We start from the raw sequence: 20,100 nt of genomic DNA, 5'->3' as shown, positions 1-20,100 counted from the left end.
CTTACATACTTACTTAGCTACACACTTATACAAACACCACTTCATCTATTCATTTAGATAGTAAGTCATACTTAGTGTATTATAAAATCACTATTACAAGTATACAGTTATCTATACAGTCACTCACACAATCATTGAGTCTTATGTATACTTATTTATATACAACAACTGACACATACACTGCCTTTTGTTTTTCTAGTTTGTTGGACATGTACCATTGAGAAATATATTTGCTAATCACCACACCCATAAAGATATTCACTCACCCAAACAACTGTTAGAACATGTAGTTTTAACTTCATATATCTACTGAATCAACTATTCACACATCTTTGGGCAGTCACACTCCCCCACACACATTCACTCTCCCATACAAATACTCAGTTAACTAATCAATAACTAAGATAGACTTTCACATAGCTAGTACCCAACTGGAGAACCAGTTTACACAACAACTGACAAAGTGATACAGATATTCACACAGTTTAGTCACTATCCACTATATTTAGTGAGACACTATAAATTGTTAAAGTAAACAGTCAATTACACTGCTACTAAATCCTCCATCCAAATATTTATTTTTATATATCCACTCAGTCTTCAATGCACATTGCTATATATATATATATATAATGCATATTTCAATAACGAAGCAAACCACATTCACTGGATGATGTCATCAGTGATGTCATCATTGATGTCAGTTGAGATGTCATCAGTGATGTCACTGACCATATAATGAATGATGTATTATGTGACATCAGCAGCAGTGGATTGCGGGTGCGCGAAATATAGTTAGTACAACTAACTATATAGGAGCAATTTCAATGGTTTTGTATGAGTGAAATGTCCAGCTAACTATAACACCCCTAAAACTTATAGTTTTTTGAGTGAATTTCAAAGGTTTTTTAAATGCTAATTCCTAACTATATAACACCTGAAACCTATGTTTTTTTCAGTGAATTTCAAAGGTTTTTTAAATGCTAATTCCTAACTATATAAGGCCTGAAACCTATGGTTTTTTCAGTGAATTTGCAAGGTTTTTTAAATGCTAATTCCTAACTATATAAGGCCTGAAACCTATATTTTTTCAGTGAATTTCAATGGTTTTTTAAAATGCGAATTCCTAACTATATCAGTCCTGAAACCTGTGGTTTTTTCATTGATTTTCGATGGTTTTTTAAATGACAGTTTTCTAATGTATTAATTGTTATTTTTTTAATACTAATTTACTACATTTTTGCAGGCAGGTGTTCAGAGTCTTCAACGTCTACATGAGCCCCCTCGCGGCCATCGCACGCCAACACAACCTCAACATCATCTCATACGCTGACGACACACAGCTGATCCTCTCCCTCACCAAAGACCCAAACACCGCCAAAACCAACTTACACGAAGGGATGAAAGACGTAGCCGAGTGGATGAAGAACAGCCGTTTAAAACTGAATTCAGACAAGACGGAAGTCGTCATCCTAGGATCATCCCCCTCTGCATGGGACGACTCATGGTGGCCGCCGGACCTGGGCAGCGCACCCAAACCAACGGACCATGCTTGCAACCTGGGATTCATCCTTGATTCCTCCCTCTCGATGACCAGACAAGTCAACGCCATCTCATCATCATGCTTTAACATCTTACGCATGCTCCGAAAGATCTTCCGATGGATCGCCACTGAAACAAGAAAGATGGTCACCCAAGCACTCGTCACAAGCCGACTGGACTACGGAAACACCCTTTACGCCGGAACCACAGCCAAATTACAGAAAAAACTCCAACGTATTCAAAACGCCTCCGCCCGAATCATCCTAGACATACCCCGCCACAATCACATATCCGGTCACCTGAGAGACCTTCACTGGCTCCCCGTCAACAAGAGAATAACGTTCCGTCTCCTCACCCACGCACACAAGGCCCTCTATGACCTAGGACCCAGTTACCTCAACACGCGCCTGACCTTTTACACCCCCACCCGCCAACTACGTTCATCCAATCAAAGCCCTCGCCGCGATTCCACGCTTCTGAAAAGCCACCATGGGAGGAAGATCATTCTCCTACTCTTGGCGGCCAAGACCTGGAATTCGCTCCCCACCCACCTCCGCCTCACACAGAACCACCTCTCCTTCAGAAAACAACTCAAAACTTGGCTATTTGACAAGTTGCAAACCCCCCTCCCTCAAGCGCCTTGAGACCCTCTGGGTGAGTAGTGTGCTATATAAATTCTTGACTTGACTTGACTTGCAGCTCAGCTCCATGGCGTTTACTGGAGATACCTGTTGGACTAGTTCCCTCTAGGGGACCTCTGGATTGAAAAGGAATTAATTCCCCAACTTAAACCTTGCAAACGCGCCCTGCAGAGTGTTCTCAAATGGGGGATTAAGTTCCCTTGCTTACTGGGGGTCCCTGGGGGCCAACTAGCTCACCATGAGCCTCCATTATGCGCCAGGGAGCTGCATTGCTTTTCCCCGGGGCGGCGGTCCCCGGGAGAGTGTAGGGGGGATTGGGACCCCCCCACACTTCTTTATCACAAAGCCCCCACGATTTTGTCCGCCCGTGGGGTAATTTGATTTTTAAAAAATGGGTTTTAAAAAAAGAAAATGGCCTTGGGGGTCCTTGTGGGACCACCTGGCCAGCTCTACGGGGTCAGGGTGTTTCTACCCTGCCCCCTTTTTGTGTTCTGCATGTTTATTTTTCTGCTTTCTTGTGCCTCGGTCTACCGAGCACAAGATGGCTGCCAACACTTCCTGGTTTGAAGTGCTGAAAGCCAATGAGCATGCAGCTCCTGCTCGGAAAGTTTTAGAACTCAAGAAGGGGGCAGGGTAGAAGCACCCTGACCCCTAGGCCTGCCCAGGGAGTCCCACATGGACCCCCAAGGACAAAAAATATATTTTTTTTTTGGGGGGGGGGGAATCGCGGGGTGCGCGTAACCCGCAATTTTTTAAAAGAAAATAATAAATTTGCCTTGGGGGTCCATGTGGGACCCCCTGGGCAGGCCTAGGGGGTCAGGGTGTTTCTACCATGCCCCCTTTTTGTGTTCTACACGTTTGTTTTTCTGCTGTCTTGTGCCTCGGTCTACCGAGCACAAGATGGCTGCCAACACTTCCTGGTTTGAAGTTTTGAAAGCCAATGAGCATGCAGCTCCTGCTCGGAAAGTTTTAGAACTCAAGAAGGGGGCAGGGTAGAAGCACCCTGACCCCCTAGGCCTGCTCATGGAGTCCCACATGGACCCCCAAGGCCCAAAAATGTTTATGTTTTTTGGAGGGGAAATCGCGGGGTGCGCGTAACCCGCAATTTTTGAAAATAAATAAATACATTTGCCTTGGGGGTCCCTGTGGGACCCCCTGAGCAGGCCTAGGGGGTCAGGGTGCTTCTACCCTGCCCCCTTTTTGAGTTCTACACGTTTGTTTTTCTGCTTTCTTTTGACTCAGTCACCGAGCCACCATATGGCTGCCATCAATTTCTGTTTTGGAGTGTTGACAGACAATGGCAGCCAAACAGTATGCAGTTCGTGCACGGAAAGGTGCGCGCTTATTGATATATATATTTTTTCTCTTTTGATTTTCTCAGGAACTACTGGAGGGATTTGCACCATTTAAGCAAAAGGATGATCTGCGAATCAGACTCTACCATTTTGCCAAATTTGGTGTAATTCCGTTCAGAGGTTCGAGCTGTAGCCGTGTCAAAACGTCCTATGGAAATTAACATGGGGAAAACACATTTTGGGACTTTTTTCTCGGTCCCCGCTTGACGAATCTACCCAAGACTTTCAGGGAAGAAGCGGAGTGGGATGGGCCATCTTTTTTGAGAAATTCGCGAAGATTCAACAACCGGCGCCAAAGTTATTCCCAATAGAATGTTGTGGATTTCCTAAGGAAACTAGGTCCTAACTATATATACCTACTGGCGACCGCCAGTAGGTAATATATATATATATTTACATATATATGTATATATATATATATATATATCTCCAACAAAAGGTAGCCTGCTATTCGGAAAGCCACACGAGGATTTGAAATTCACCTTTTATTTGTGAGGGATTGAAGTTGAACAAAGTGCTCGCAGCTTCGCCATAATTCAGTTCACCCGACGCGTTTCATGCCATAAGCATTTCTTCAGGGGTGCAATGTCTCTGTGCATCAGCGTCACTGTTTATAAAATACCAGGGAATCAAAAGTTCTTGCCTCAAGGGCTTGTCAGACTGTGGCATTCTGGAGCTTGTGGTACTTAAATGTAATCCCTAGAGGGTCGTTGGCTGAGCACAGTTGAAATACTGATAATATTAATTCCCCAGTGGGTTGCGAAAGTCTCACCAACATCTTGACATCTTCAAATTGCATCCGTCACACGGCATCCTCGCCCCCATGTGGCTTCGGAGTCAATGCTGCAACAGGGCTGCACAAAGTGCAGCGGGCTCTTCCTGCGGCTCAGGCAATATATATATATACATATATATTACCTACTGGTGGTCGCCAGTAGGTAGTTATAGTTAAGACCTAGATTCCATTGGAAGAGCATTTTTTGTTTTGCTTATAACTTTGAGATTGTTTGATGAATCTTTATGAAATTTTCAAAACTAATTCTATGTTCATATCAGCTCCTATGTTTGGGGGTGGTTCGTCAAGGGGGGCTGAGAAAAAAGGGGAGTCCCAAAACGTGTTTTCTCCATGTTAATTTACATAGGAAACTTTAGACAAGGCTACAGGTCGAACGGGTCAACGTAATTACCCCAAATTTGGCAGGGAGAAGAGTCTTGGACTAGAAAGCACGCTTTTGCTTATTTGGTGTAAATCTGTTCAGTAGTTTTTGAGAAATATTGAAATTTACAGATATCAATATTTGGGAATTCTGCCATCTGATTGGCTGAGGCATTACGAGCACGAGCTTGCTAGTTTTTAGTTTCGAGCGCTGCGAGCGGTTGGAACTAGGAAGTGTTGGCCTCCATTTTGTGATTCCGTTAAAGCGAGTAAGGGGGGAAAAAGGGAAAAAAAATAGTAGGAAAGGAGGGTAGGAGCACTGTAATCTCTGTGGGGGAGTGCGAAGCACAGTAGTTATTCTTACCAGTCTGAAAGTGCGGTGTTGCTGAGGGTGATATGGTGCTGACATTAGATGGTGCTACACTCGGGTATGAAACCGAGAGCCTAAACCGTGAGCTCATTGCTATAAAGTGATATGGCCTGGTCTTTGTAGCACACGTGTGCAAGTAGTGTTAGTAGGTGTTTATATCATACAGGGAGTGGGAAGCGAACTACTGACCGCTATCATGGGTTTATACTACACCGGAAGTGGGAAGCAAAATACTTGGCTCTGGGCTCTGTAGTATAGGTGTGCAAGTAGTGTTAGTAGGCGTTCATACCATACAGGGAGTGCGAAGTGAACTACTGACTGCTACTGTGCGTTTATAGTATACCGGAAGCGGGAAGCGGAGTACTCATGCCTACAGGTGTGAAGATTCGGGGATCAAAACGAGCTGATTGCTGTAAAGTGATGGGCTCTGGGCGCTTTAGGATACTAGCCGCTGTAGTATAACTGTGTAAGTAGTGTTAGTATGCGTTTATAGTATATAGGGAGTGGGTAGCGAACTTCTTTCTCCTACTGGTCTGAAGACTCAGGGATTAAACTGCGACCCTAAATCGGAAGCTCATTACTGTAAAGTGATGTGCTCTGGGCGCTGTAGTATACCTGTGGAAGTAGTGTTAGTTTGCGTTTATATAATACAGGGAATGGGAAGTGAACTACTCACCTCTACCAGTCATAAGACTTGGGATGAAACCATGAGCTCATTGCTGTAAAGTCAAGTGCTCTGTGTAGTATTCCAATGTAAGTCATAGTAGAATGTTAGTATGTAATTCTACTAGAATCTAATTATGTAATGTTAGAATGTAGGGCTGCCATGAGGGGAAACTTGGGGAGTTTGTACACGGTGCAGTAGAAGACTGTTGCCTTGCTGTCTGCTCCTGTTGGTGGGTGTTTAAGGTGTGTGGTTTTCCTGCAATAAATCTACTTATTGGATCCACTGCTGTCTGCCTCTTCACTACATACATCTGGCGATGAGCGGGAGAAAGTAAAAAGAAGGCAGCACTCACCAATACTTCAAAGTTGCTTGCTTTGTGCTGAAGACCCGTTTTCTTCGTGTAGCTGTTTCTACTCATCCCAGGGTCGTTGGCTCATTGAACTATGTCATCCGACCTCTGGTAGGATTTATATTTTTAGATATTGCACTTCCCCTGCCTCTTCACTACACTGTGGTCGCTGTACTACACATGTGTAAGTAGTGTTAGCATGCGTTTATACTAACTAATGAATCATGGTCCTAGGGAGCGCGACCTCCCAGGCGCAGCTCATACAATGTCCCAGGGTGTGCATCCACGGGACATTTATGTTTGATATTAGAGGGCGGGTACATGGCTTCCACCTTGTGACAGCAAATCCTTGTTTGGCTAGTTGAAGCGAGAGGAGGAAAACCTTGTATCGTTGTAATAGAGCGGATCCGGACGGTAAAAATGGGAAAAAAAAGAAGCGGGGTCTCACTCCTTGATTTAAATTAGGCTCTTGGTAGGTAATGTTCGTGGCTAATCCTATTATTATATTGCGGGGTCTCTGTAGTACTGGGGATCCTAATGTCATATGTAAATTAGGCACGGATAAGCACAGAGACGTTTTGTAGCCCAGTGGATCGCCACCTTATCGGGTATTGTTTACGTATTGTTCGGGGGCTTCGAGATCAACTGAAGTCCGGGGATCGCCACCCTCTCGGACTTTACTTAAATATGCAGGGTGGGCCTCGGCAGTCCCTGAAGTCACGGTGGTCCTAGGCAGTGCCTTATTGGTTCTGTAATCACACGGGCAGTCTCATGGTGTTATAAAGTGATACACGCATAGAACCCCTGCAGTTGTAGAATTACGCAGGCTTCCTTTATGTAATAGTCTATTGGTTTATATTTGGCAGGTGCACCGCAAAATTACAAATGTTTTCTCTTATAACTTCCTATGAACTGACGATTTTCACAATACACTACAGACAAGTGTTGTCAGAAAAAGAAGACCTATACACTCACTTATTTATTGGAAAAAAAATCTTTATTAAAACAACACAAATAAATGGAAACACAAGTTTATTAGAACAAACAGCAGTATAACATGAAATATGTAGGTGGGACTCCTCCGGCAGCATCCTACAAAACCTGAAAGACAAAAATGAAACATAAGTATGCGTACCATGTGAAAGAGTAAAAGAAAGGTAGTCCGAATGAAAGGAAGATAATGAGAAGGGGAAGGAGAGGGAGTGAGTGGAAGGGAGAAGGGGAGGGAGAGTCAAAAGAACAGAGGGAGGAGGAGACAGAGGGCCGGCCTACTGCACCCAGCCCTCAGTGTTTACGTCGTGTCACCCATTTGTTTAGGACGCTGGGGTCCGTGAGAAAGAGTGTGGTCGAGCAAGTCCTTAAAATGAAATATATGAATGTGGCCACAGATTACATTATTAGCTACGGGAACATCGCTTGACTACACCTGTGCACCCAGGGTGCTGCACCCCAGCACCTTCCCCCGCACTGTGCTCAATTCTAAGTCCTGCACACCGAGGCTTTACTGCTCACCTGACACCACTGGTGCGTCCAACGACGTGCCGGTGCAAGCTCTAACTCCAGGGTACGTTTGTAGGGTGGGAGAGCAGGTCTCTGGTCGGGGACGGTGTCTTGATAGCACCATGGAAGGCATCAGAATGCCAAGGGCATGATCACGGGGTGAGCACCCGCTCCGCCAATTTTGGCTGTATCAATTCAGTGTCTGAAAAGGGAGAAATAATTTAATGGTGGAAACATCTGGAGGTAAAAGAAGGTTTATTTCAAGCTTAATAGAAAACACCAGTTGAGTGTATCCTTCGTTTTTGAAGTACGATCTACCAACTGTTAGTGTTTATCGAGGTTCAAAGAGGAGTTGGAGTGCACGACAATAAATAAGGTTAAATAATAACATGTTATAGCAAGGATTCACATACAAAGGAAGTCAGCGCATGCTAGAAGCATAATGTGAGCGTGTAATGCAATGGCGGAAGCTTGTGTGCATGTACACATAGTAATAAGCTCACTACAGTGCCCTAAAATCCAACGCCACATGTCTGTAGGACAGTGCTGCCCAGTGGCTCAAACCTACAGTATGGTTCAGCAGGTCTTTAAAATGAGACAGAGATGTGACTGAATGAGATCACAGATCACATCATTATGCACGGCAACATTGCTTGTTTGCACCTGCACACCCTGGCTGATGCACTCCATCCCTCCCGCAGCACTGTGCTCCACACGTGTCTGTAGGGCACCGCTGGCTCAGTCCTACAGTAGGGTCCAACAGGTCATTGAAATGAGACAGAGATGTGTCTGAATGAGGTCAGAGATCACATCATTACGGACAGCCACATCACTTGTTCGCACTTGTGTACCCATGCTGATGCACCCCATCCCCCCCCTGGACTGTGCTCAATTGTAGGTCCTGAGCACCGAGGCTTCACTGCTCAACCGCCACCGTCGGTGTGTCCAACGACGTGCCGGCGCAAACTCCAAGTCCAGGATACTTTTGTAGGGTGGAAGAGCAGGTCTCCGGTCGGGTTCGGTGTCTTGATACCACGATGGAAGGAGTCAGAATGCCGAGGGCATCATCACGGGGTGAGCTCCCCTCATTTTCAGTCAATACAGTGTCTGAAAGTGAGAAATGATTTAATGGTGGAAACCTCTGGAGGTTAATGAAGGTTTATTTTAAGCTTAATAGAAAACACCAGTTGAGTGCATCCTTCAGTTTTTGAAGTACGATTTACCAACTGTTAGTGGTAATCATGGTTCAAATAGGAGTTGGAGTGCAAGACAATACACAAGGCTAAATAATAATATGCTATAGCAAGGATTCACATACAAAGGAACAGAACGCATGCTAGAAGCATAATGTGAGCGTGTTTTGCAATGGCGGAAGGCTGGGTGCATGTATACTTAGTAATGAGCTCACTACAGTGCCCTAAAAGCCAATGCAACATGTCTGTAGGGCAGCACGGACCGCTGGCTCAGTTCTACAGTACAGTCCAGCAGGTCCTTAAAATGAGACAGGGATGTGACTGAATGAGGTCAGAGATCACATCATTACACACTGCAACATCGCTTGTTCGCACCTGCGTACCCAGGCTGATGCACATCGCCCCTCCTGCAGCACCGTGCTCAACACGTGTCTGTACGGCAGCACTGCCCTATGGCTCAGACCTACAGTACTGTTCAGCAGGTCCTTAAAATGGGACAGAGATGTGACTGAATGAGGTCAGAGATAACATCATTACGCAGGGAACTTCGCTTGTTCGCACCTGCGCACTCAGGCTGATGAAGCCCAACCCTCTCGCAGCACCATGCTCAATTGGAGCCGCTGTGCACCCAGGCCCTGCTTCTCAACTGCTGTCATTGTTGGGTGTGCAAACACTACGGGCAGCAGTGTTCACAATTCACTTGTAGTGTTGATTGCAGGATGGTGTACATCTCATGGATCCCTTTGGAAACACGATGGGCAGTAGGGTTCACAATTTAGAACCAGTGTTGATTGCCAGGATGGTGTACACCTCATGGATCCCTTATTGCGCATTGTGCTATGCGAGGTGGATGTGGTCATATCACCTGAGGCAGTGTGGAAGAACTGGGACATGTGGCAATGTTGTTATCCTATTTATACATACGCAAAGTGGGCTGGACTTGCATACGCCAGGCCAACATAGGGGTGTGAATAATTGTTCCGGGGATCTGGGCATTGTTCAGTACCTGTCTAGCCATGAAGTGTACTTATGTATGTTTTTGTTGCAGTTTTGACGTCGCAGAATGCACAATTTACATTAATTTTTTTTTTGTCCTCATTTGCCTTAGCCCTCTTTCCCAGAAACGCCAACCACCTTGCATGTACTACTTTGAGGGACAGATAAGATCTTAGTCCTCTCCCAACCCGGACACGATTACCATGATGGCGGGAGACAAAACCCGGAAGACATTTGGAGGGAGGAAAAAAAGGGGGGGGTGTGGGCCAGCAATTACTCCATCTAGGTATTTTTCAACCTGTTGGACCAGTTACGCTAACCGAATGAACCAGCAACACTAAGTCCATGGAGTGTAGTAGGCATAATCATAGGACCAGGGGGGAAAAATAAACGGAAATCCTTTCTCCATTGAACCAACAAGTCCCAGAAAGACAACGTTCGTTTGCTGCAGGATCTTGCCGAGTTCACCTTAGATGTTTCATACAGTGACGTCAGCCAGCCTGCATGAGATGGTGGCGTGGTATCAACCCAAAATTTACAACTTTGCCGTCTTGCCAGGAGGATTGCATAAAAAAGGAGAGACTTTGCTTGACCGGTGATACTTTCATCTATCCCAAAAATTATCAAAGACAAAGTAATAGGCACTGTAGTATTAAGGATAGACTCTAGAGAGGACTTTACTTCTTCCCAAAATAAGCTAATAGAAGGGCAATCTTTAAACATATGTAGATCGGATGCTTCAGGGAGATTACATTTCTTGCAACACTTTCCTGGCTGGAACTTTGATAACCTTAGAGGGGAGAGGTAGGCACGATGTAGTATGAAGAGGTGGTTGCGCCTCATCCAAGCTAGTTTAACGGTTTTATGCAGAAGAGTGAAAGATCTTATCCATAACTCCTCGCATTGAAAGCCTAGGTCATCTCCCCAAAGCTTGTCAGGAAGGATAAACTCCCCGTCCTCCTCCTCCAAAATATTCCAATACCAAGTGGCCACCTCTTTGCCTCCCTCTTGCCTTTCTACCAGCTGTTGTTCCAGGTAGCTAATTTTCCCCAATTGAACACCTTTCCTACCCATAGCCCTTTCCCAGCTGTCAAGCTGCATATGTTTAAATCTGGACAGGGCCGGCCCTACCCTGTCACGCAATTTATCCCATTCTACCATTAAGCCCCCTGGTAATAACTCACCCCATCTTACAAACCCTGCATCTTTCAAGGGAATTGCGAGACTATCCTTCCAGCATTGTGGAAGGTTCAGGGGAGTCCCACAGGTGGGCAACATTTGAGAAGTAAGAAAGCCCTATTATCTTTTTAATCTGTGACCAAGCTCTTGCCAAAGATTGTGAAATCTTTAGAATCACCTGCTTAAAAAACTTCTGGTCCCCAAATTTAAATAAGAATCCATCAATTGGCAGGTCCGCCCCTACTAGCAATTTACATTAATGTAGTACGAATCGGTAGGGCGGCAACTATCGCTAATGACATGCTGTTCGAAAAGATTGAATGGCGAACATTACATGTCGTTGTCAAGGTTGTGGATATGCGCAGACATGGATGTAATCTGTGTGCATTATTATTGAAAGTGTTGCTATCGCGAAGCATACACATGTGAATGTGCTCGGATGGAGGAAGGATCAGCAGTGAGGCTATGTCATACATAGTGATAACGCTCATTTCAGTCAAGCAATGCATGTCAAACTTGAATCTGAAAGTCTCACATATGACACACTACTACACTGGTAAAGCCTGCCAAAAGAGCATACTGCAACGCAAATCTACACATTACTCTTTACTGTTTGTCACATGTGATCTAGAATGTGCACTCTGCCCTTAAAGCCACCAACACCCAGGCCAAAAGGCAGCACAATAATGTGCACACACACACACCAGGGGCATCGTGTAACACACATTTGTTTTTTGATGTAACATTTCAAATGCATGGGCATCACATGTGGAAGGCTTAATGTACAGACCACGAATATTGATCAAGATGATCGTTGCATGTTGTGTGTAGTATAAGATATGTGAAAAAAGTAAAAAAAAAATTTTTTGAGGTGAAGTGGTGTCTCTCATCAAACGCTGTTGAGAGAATGACTAAAATGGGTGGGGCCGTCCAACTGTTACAATGGGAAATGTTTTGAAGCAATCAAATGCTTTTTTCTAAAGTCACATGGCTATCGCGCACCGAGGGCGCGAGGAGGCCACACCAGACGCGATATTGAGAAAATATATTTATCATAATATAAGTTTAGTACAGTTAGAAATATATAAATGTTTAAAATATTTTAGATTATCGCTTGCTGTCATGTACTGTTTAAAACTATTTAGATATACTTTTGAGACAAAAAAAAGAGGGAATGGCGTACCCGGCGCGACACCATACATCTGTGACATAACACAGGGCCTGGCGTCATGCACTCTTCGTATACGCAATGCGCAGCTGGCGCGACCCCATACGTACATGACGTAATGCGTGGCTTGGTTCTTCGTACCCGTCGGATACCAAAGTAGCAGCTGGGGCGACTTCATGCGTATATGATGTTACGCTGGACACAGTGTCACGAACTCGTCGGATACGAAATCCGTATCATTTCCGAGTTTAGCAATATGGTGGATCAGATTCGTGTGGTGATGGAGCCTGGTACGGTACCGCTATGGGGGTGCAGTTTTCTCAACAACAAAAAAACCAAAGAGATACATATTTTTGGTGGAAGAGAGAAAACATTATATCATTTTTAAAGTTAAAAAAAAGAAGTATAATAGAGTTCCAAAATATTTTTTAAAAAATAGAACATATGTAAGTTTTATAAACATTAAAATATGAAAATTACATTTAAAAAACCTTTGAAATTCACTGAAAATGCCATAGGTTTCAGGGACATTATAGTTAGTTGAACATTTGACTCATTTAAAACCATAGAAATTTGCCTATTATATTTAGTTGAGGAAACTATAACTCGTGCGCCCGCAATGCACTGGTGATGATGTCACATATTACATCATTCATGACATGGTCAGTGGCATCACTGATGACATCACTCATGACATCTCAAATGACATCCCTGATGACAACACTGATGACATCATCCAGTGAATGTGTGTTTCTGGAAAGTTTAAATATTTTTCATGTATGTGTATGCCAAGGTGTATTGAAGAATGAGTGGATTTACAAGTGCCTAAAAAGGATTATTTAGTAGGTGCGTGACTGACTGTATAAGTGAGTGATAGAATGTGTCTTACTGAATGCATGGGTTAGTGACTAAACTGTATGAAAGTCTGTAGTACTCTCTCTGTTGGTGTGTAAGCGGCTGCATGGGTTGGTGAGTAGCTATATGAGTGTCTATATGGGTTATTGATTTGTTGTCTGAGTATCTGTATGGGTGCCTGAGTGTCTGTGTGGGTGGGTGGGAGGGTGTGTGACTGTGCATAGATGTCTGAGTGGGTTATTCACTGGTTGTATTGATTCAAAAGCGCATCTAGGAGGAGCTGCATTGGTGAGTTAGTGTGTGTATGGATGTGTTGGCGATTGAATGAATGTGTCACTGTTAAAAGTGTGAGTAACTACATATGTTTATAGACAGTATATATGAGTGTTGGAATATATAAATGACTATACACGAGAGTATGTTATTTGAAGAGTATGTGTATAAATGAGTGTCTGCTTCTATCAGTGATTGTATAAGACAGTAAGTATGTGTTAGTATCTGCATAATTAAGTGATGTGGTGTGTGTATAAATAACAGAGTTGGTGTGTATAACTGTATTCATGAGTAAGTTGGTATGTGATTGATTCTTTGCATGACTGACTAGGTGTGTGAGTAACTCTATGGATGAGTAGCGAAGTGTTACTCTATGTATAGGTGTATGATTGCATAATGTAGTACTTTATTGATGAGTAACTGCATGTATAAGTGACTGGATGTGTGTACAGACCAAGGAAATAGTGGGTGGTATGTAGTATCTGGCATTGTTGTGAGTATGGTTTCAAAAATAGTAGTCTGTATTTTATAGTGCGTTTATCAAACTTTATATTAGGGCATCAGTATATGCATCAGATTTTCATGTGGATGATGTCATCAGTGATGTCACTGACCATGTCATGAGTGATGTAATATGTGATGTCATCACCTAGCTCAACTAACTATAACAGGCAAATTTCTATGGTTTTATATGAGTCAAATGTTCAACTAACTATAACGTCCCGGAAACCTATGGTTTTTTCAGTGAATATATATATATAAGAAGATGATTTTTAATACAAAAACTCCCGCTCAGATTACAGATGCTGAAAGTGTTCCTTCTAGTACTGAAGGGATACCATTAAAGGAAGAGATGAAAGTTAGATTAATTACTACTTATAGTAGTCATGAATGTAAGATTCGTAATATTCTTAAATCTAACTGGCCAATTTTGAAAACAGATATAAATTTTGCAACTCTATTGGATGAAATTCCATGCATCACTTTTAGGAGGGCTCCCTCTATGAGGGACATTTTGGTTAAGAACAGTCCAGAAGTAGTTTCTTCATCTAATTGGCTATCCAACCGTACAGGTTTTTATAAATGTAGCTCTTGCAGAGTTTGCAAGTTCGGTTGCAACTCTGGGGAATACAGGGACGCTTTTAAACAAGAGACTATTAAAATTAAAGGTATGTTTACTTGCAAAACAGATCATGCAGTTTATGTTTTGCAATGTTCATGTAAATTGCAATATATTGGGAGCACTAAGCTCCAAGTGTACAATCGCATCCTTCAACATCTTCGGGCGATTGTCAACTCTGACCTTAGTTACCCTGTGGCACGTCACTTTAAGTTGGTACATGAAAATAATTTAAATGATTTGAGTTATTTTGTCATTGATGCTGTGCCCAAATCTAAGAGGGGAGGTGATAGAGAACGCAAGCTCAGACAATTGGAAAGTCAATATATTCTACTTCTCGACACAAAGATTCCAAATGGTCTTAATACAGTGGAGGATTTGTATCATTTTTTATAAATATTTGTGTGGTTTTAGATATTTATATATTTATGATATTATATTTATTATAGTAACCACTGTTAGGGGCAGGCTTGACCCCTTAAGTTAGATATTTATGAATTTTGTATTTTATCCTGCTTCCATTTCGTCTGCTTTGCTGCTCTGTAATCGCACTGTTGCTCTTTTGATGAATTTATTGGTTCTTAGCAGGGGATTTAAACTGATGTAGTGTTCCATATGAATTCAAAATTTGAGCTGGTTAAGGGGTGACATGATTTAAATTGGTGATATCATTAGTGGTTTATCAATCCCTCCCTTTTTTTGTTCTTTCTTTTTCCTTTTTTTTCCCTTTTACATCTATTTATTTACATACCATCTTATTTTAACACTATTATCATACACATACACTGTGTCCACATTTTTTGTAAATTCATTGAGAACTCTATTTATACTGTATAGTGTTTAGATCTATTTTAGCACTTGCACTTTAAATTGAATAAGGCATTGCTCTATTTGAATTATGGCTATATTAAGTAATGAACCAATCTTGATTATTTTTAGACACTAATTTTTGCACTTTTTTTGAACTGCAGTTGGTCGCATTACCCTCCTTGATGGACTTGATAATTAAATATGGTTTTGTGAATGACCGTTTGAAGATTTGGTGACATTGGGCACTTGCCCTCAATTGTGGTTCCATCTGGATATATTGTGAGTAGCATATATTTATATATTTATATTATGCACTTTATATTATTTATATTTGCTTATTTGTGAGTTTTAGGAAAACTCTTCTTATTAATATAGTACATATTATTAGGTTGTCCACATGAGTAGTCTGTTTACTATGTCCATGACGGATTGGGAGGTGTTTATGCTTTCTACCTTCATTTAAAACTCGCTTGTTTCTGGTCTCGTCATATGATCAAGAACGGGTTCCCACTGTCAAAACGCGTCATGCTGCCAGATACGGAGAAATAAAGCACTGTTCACTTTGAAGCGCTCGAGTGGTCTGTACCTGTTTGCCGTGTTGCTTCAAGTTGCTCCACTTCAGGATTTGGATTTTATATATATATGTGATGTAGTGAGCAAGGCGGACCTGTCCGCCGAAACGCGTCTGATCGTCTTTCTTGTAAATAAAGACCCTTGATTACGAATCCCACGGAGTCGGTGCCTGCTTTTTGGAAAACTTGAACACAGGATTGGGTTCATATATATATATATATATATATATGTTGGACAGCGTGATCAAGGGCTCGTGTAGCCAGAAACGCGTAGCTGCTTCCCTGTGCTAAATAAATCTTTTGCACCTGATCCTGTGGTCCGTCTCCTCTCTCGCTGGTGTTGCTGTGTTGCTTGCCGGAGGTGTTGTGGAGCTATTCTGTGTATACATATACATATATATATATATATATATATATATATATATATATATATATATATATATATATATATATATATATATATATATATATATATATATATTTCCAAGCAATTCAAAGAATACACCGCACTCTTCTCGGATGATTAAAGCAATTTAATCCAGCTCAGTAAAACTTCCTTCACCTACGCCTTTCGAACAATAAATGTTCCTGATCACGGTAGTAACAAGTCCGTTTTTACTTTCTGTTATTTATACCCTCCTGCCCACTTTAACAATTAGGATGCATTGTGGGGGGGGGTAGTTTGTGCTTAGTTCTATTGAAACCATTTATCATTTTCCTTCTACATGTTATCAAGCCGCAAGTTTTGTTTACGCTCGACATTCTTAAAGCATAGATTGGGCTATAATGATGATAGTGGGCTAAGTGCCCCATTTGATAGAAGAATTGGTTTAAATTCTTCCAAGCTATGTATATATATGTATACATGTGATAGCTAAGTGCTTATCACTTTTGTCTCTTGTGTGGCTTGTGTATTAGTATAGGAAATTGATAATGAAATACACATTTCAAATTACGGGCAGTCCAAAAATCAAACATTGATATTGCATGCTTTAGCTCAATTTTGACCCATCATTCATTGTAAATTCAGTCCAAAATGTATTCCGAAGAACAAACAAATGTGCAAGGTCAAAGCAGAAAAGTGCTATTATCCAATATTTCATGTGTCATTTTAACAATTTTATGCAATCTCCCCTATTCGTCTATTGTGGATATTTTACACTACAGTTTTTTATGAAATAGAAGATATATTGTGAAGGCATAGTTCATATTTGTCATTACATTGTCTTTCCCTTGGGTACTTCAATTTGTTTATAAATGTACATACAGTTCTTCGCCCCCGTTTAAACCGATCAGGATCTTGGTCTTGAATCTTATTATCAGTTTCGATTCCAACCGTCTTAGTTTTTGTAGACGATTCCCTCCTCTTTCATTTTCTGGCACCATTGCGATTCCTGAGTATTTAACATTTTGCCAAGTTTTGTTTTTATGAGTCATCAGATGTTTGGCCATTGCATATGTTTGATCTTTGTTTTGTATCGCTCTGATGTGCTCCAACATCCGTTTTTTGAGAGCACATATTGTCATGGTTTGCCTATTTGCGCCTGCCGGACTACATATCCCAGAATCCTAAGGAGGGGGCAGAACTGAATCTATATATCCCCGGCGTCCACCAGGGGTGCCTTGTAAGTGATTACTCTTTGGAACCTGTTTGTGTTGGTGTCGAGTTCCGTGTTTGGGAACTGCTGTTCAGGATCAAAGAACAGAAGCCTGTGTATCAGTAGGCTTCTCTGATGCAAGAAGATTTCGTTAGTTTAAGACTTTGGGAAAGGTGCTTCTTTTCATCCTTTCTTTCCGCGTGCGGCTGCCGCGAATAAAGAAAAGCGAGTCTCGGCGGAGAAGCCTAGTTTGGAGACCGCGTACAAGAGAATGCGTTTCCGTGTCCTGAAGACTCACTCGTTTGCGTGCGGCTGCCGTGAGGGAAGGTCTCCGGTTTTGGTGCTATATCTGGAGAACGTTTGGATTGGGATACTTGTGGCCAAAGAAAGGAAACCTGCTTCGGGGTTTTATTTAGTGCTTTGTTTCTTCCCGCGAGCGGCTGCTGTGAGGAAGGAATCGGCTGGATCCGTGGATAACCCCTGGTATCAGGAGTGCGAGAAAACGCTCGCAACAAAAACACTGAAATGTGCAGTCTAAAGTCTACGAAAAGCTGGTAAGCCTCGGAAGAGGTTGCATTAGTTATTTCCTATTTTTGTTAGTGTTCCGTATTTAGTTGGGCCCGGCTAGGAATACTATTTTGTGTTCTATTTTTGTCCTTGGATGAACTGGTATTGTTTGCAAGACTATACTGAATCCTTCTTCTCCAGTGTTTGGAACTGAGGTTTTGCATTATCAAAACCTTCCCTGCTGGGTTACTGGAGAGAGCTGTTATACTTTCAAGGGAAGCAAAATAAGGGTATGTGTGTTGCATGATTGTCCATTGAGGTTTTCTGATGTGTTGTTGAACAAACAGTAATCAGTGGTTTTCTTACAGGAAGCACTCATGTATAGAGAAGTATCTATGGTATAGAGAGGCAGAGGTCAACTCCTGATTTATGTGGTATGTATTGTTTCATTAGCGAGAATTGAATGAGAGTAGTCAGAATTGATGTGATAATTCTTTCTTCTCATCGTTTCAGCTATCCCTTCCGTTGCTGTTCCTTCCCTTACCCTTCCTTGATTTATCCCTCGCTTGATTACCTCTACACTCTGTGTTTATGTTACAGTCAGAGTGTGGGGAAATCAGGAGGTGGACCCCTTTCAGCATCACCCTGATCCCGAGGAGAAGCAAACTGTGACACATATAGTGGAACCAATATACCTTTTGCCACAGTCACATTCTAGTAGGTACACCACATAGTGAGATTCACATGTTATCATGTTCTTGATTTCAAATGGTTGGCCTTTAGGATCATTCAGGGATTTTAAATTTTTCCCGATCTTACATGCTTTGAATGATATGCATTTGGTAAATCCTTTTTGCCTTTTCTGTAACCATGATTCTTCTTTTTTGTCTATGAAGTGGCTGTTGACTAAGGTGTCTCCAAGAGATGGTGCCTTTCTGAACGAAATTAATGGTGCATCTCCAATCATGTTACCAATGTCCGGATCCTTTTTTTTTAACACACTCCAGTATTTGGTGACCATTTTTCTGATTTGTACACTTTCCTTGGAGTATGTCAGGATGAGACGTGGTTTATCCTCTGTGTCTTTTGTTGGATCTTTCTTCTTTTCAATCAGAGTTTCCGTTCTTGTCTTTTTTCTTGCTCTTTTCTCTCCCAGTTTGATGATTTTCATACTATATCCTCTTTGTGAAAACCGTTGTACAGTTTCTGCAAATTTTTCTTCCATTTCAATAGGTTCCGAGCAATTACGTTTCATACGTAAAAATTCCCCGTAGGGTACATTTTGCTTTAGAGACACAGGGTGGAAACTTGTCCCATGGAGGAAACTGTTGGTGGAGGTCTTTTTTCGGAAAAGGGTCGTATGTATTTTGTTCTCTTTTATATATACCTTGGTGTCAAGAAAGTCAATTTCCTTTTCTTGGATGTTAAATGTAAATTGTAATCCCACATTGTTGGTGTTCAGAATCATTATGTACTGGAGCAACTCTTCCTTTGTACCCTTCCATAAAAGGAAGAGATTGTCGATAAAGCTCAGCCATAAGACCACTTTGGTGGTATATGGATCGTTTTCTTCTCTCCAAGCTATGTGTTTCTCCCACCATCCCATGGTGAGATTAGCATAGCTTGGAGAGAAGGAAACTCCCATCGCAGTTCCACGATTCTGAGAGTATATTCCGTTGTTGAAGAGGAACACATTGTTTGTTAGACACGTCTGTATCATGTCTAAAAGCATTGCTGTATGATTGAGTTCCCCAGTTGGTCTTTGTTTGAGAAAATATGCGACTGCTTCTAGGCCCAGTTGGTGTTCAATAGACATATAAAGTGATATCACATCTATTGTGGCTAATAGATATGTGGGTTGTCATTCAGTTTCCATGATGATACGCAGAAAATCTCCAGTATCCTTGATAAAGGAATTGAGTGCCGGTACAATTGGGGCTAGGAAATAGTCCACATATGACAAAGCTATACCTCTCTGAAGAGTTCTAATTAGAGCGAAACACTGTGTCAGGGGTTGCTTTTACTCATTTCAGGTTGGCTTGATTTGGTATTTTACCAAATCAAAGCTGTAATATTGTGCCTGGAGTGATAAATGGCTTTTGTCATTTGCAGCTCGGCAAGGACAGCACTGTACTAGTCCTATGCTTAAAGACTTTGCTGTATAAATGGCAAAATACTTTGTCCTTTTCTATCTCGGCGTGGATAGCACTGTGCTAATCCTATGCTTAAAAACTTTGATAGAAAAACAG

This window comes from Lissotriton vulgaris, chromosome 2_1 (genome assembly GCF_964263255.1).
Source record: "Lissotriton vulgaris chromosome 2_1, aLisVul1.2, whole genome shotgun sequence".
NCBI classification, from domain to species: Eukaryota; Metazoa; Chordata; class Amphibia; order Caudata; family Salamandridae; genus Lissotriton; species Lissotriton vulgaris.
The sequence above is the reverse complement of the archived record's forward strand: the minus strand, read 5'-3'. Positions refer to the sequence as shown.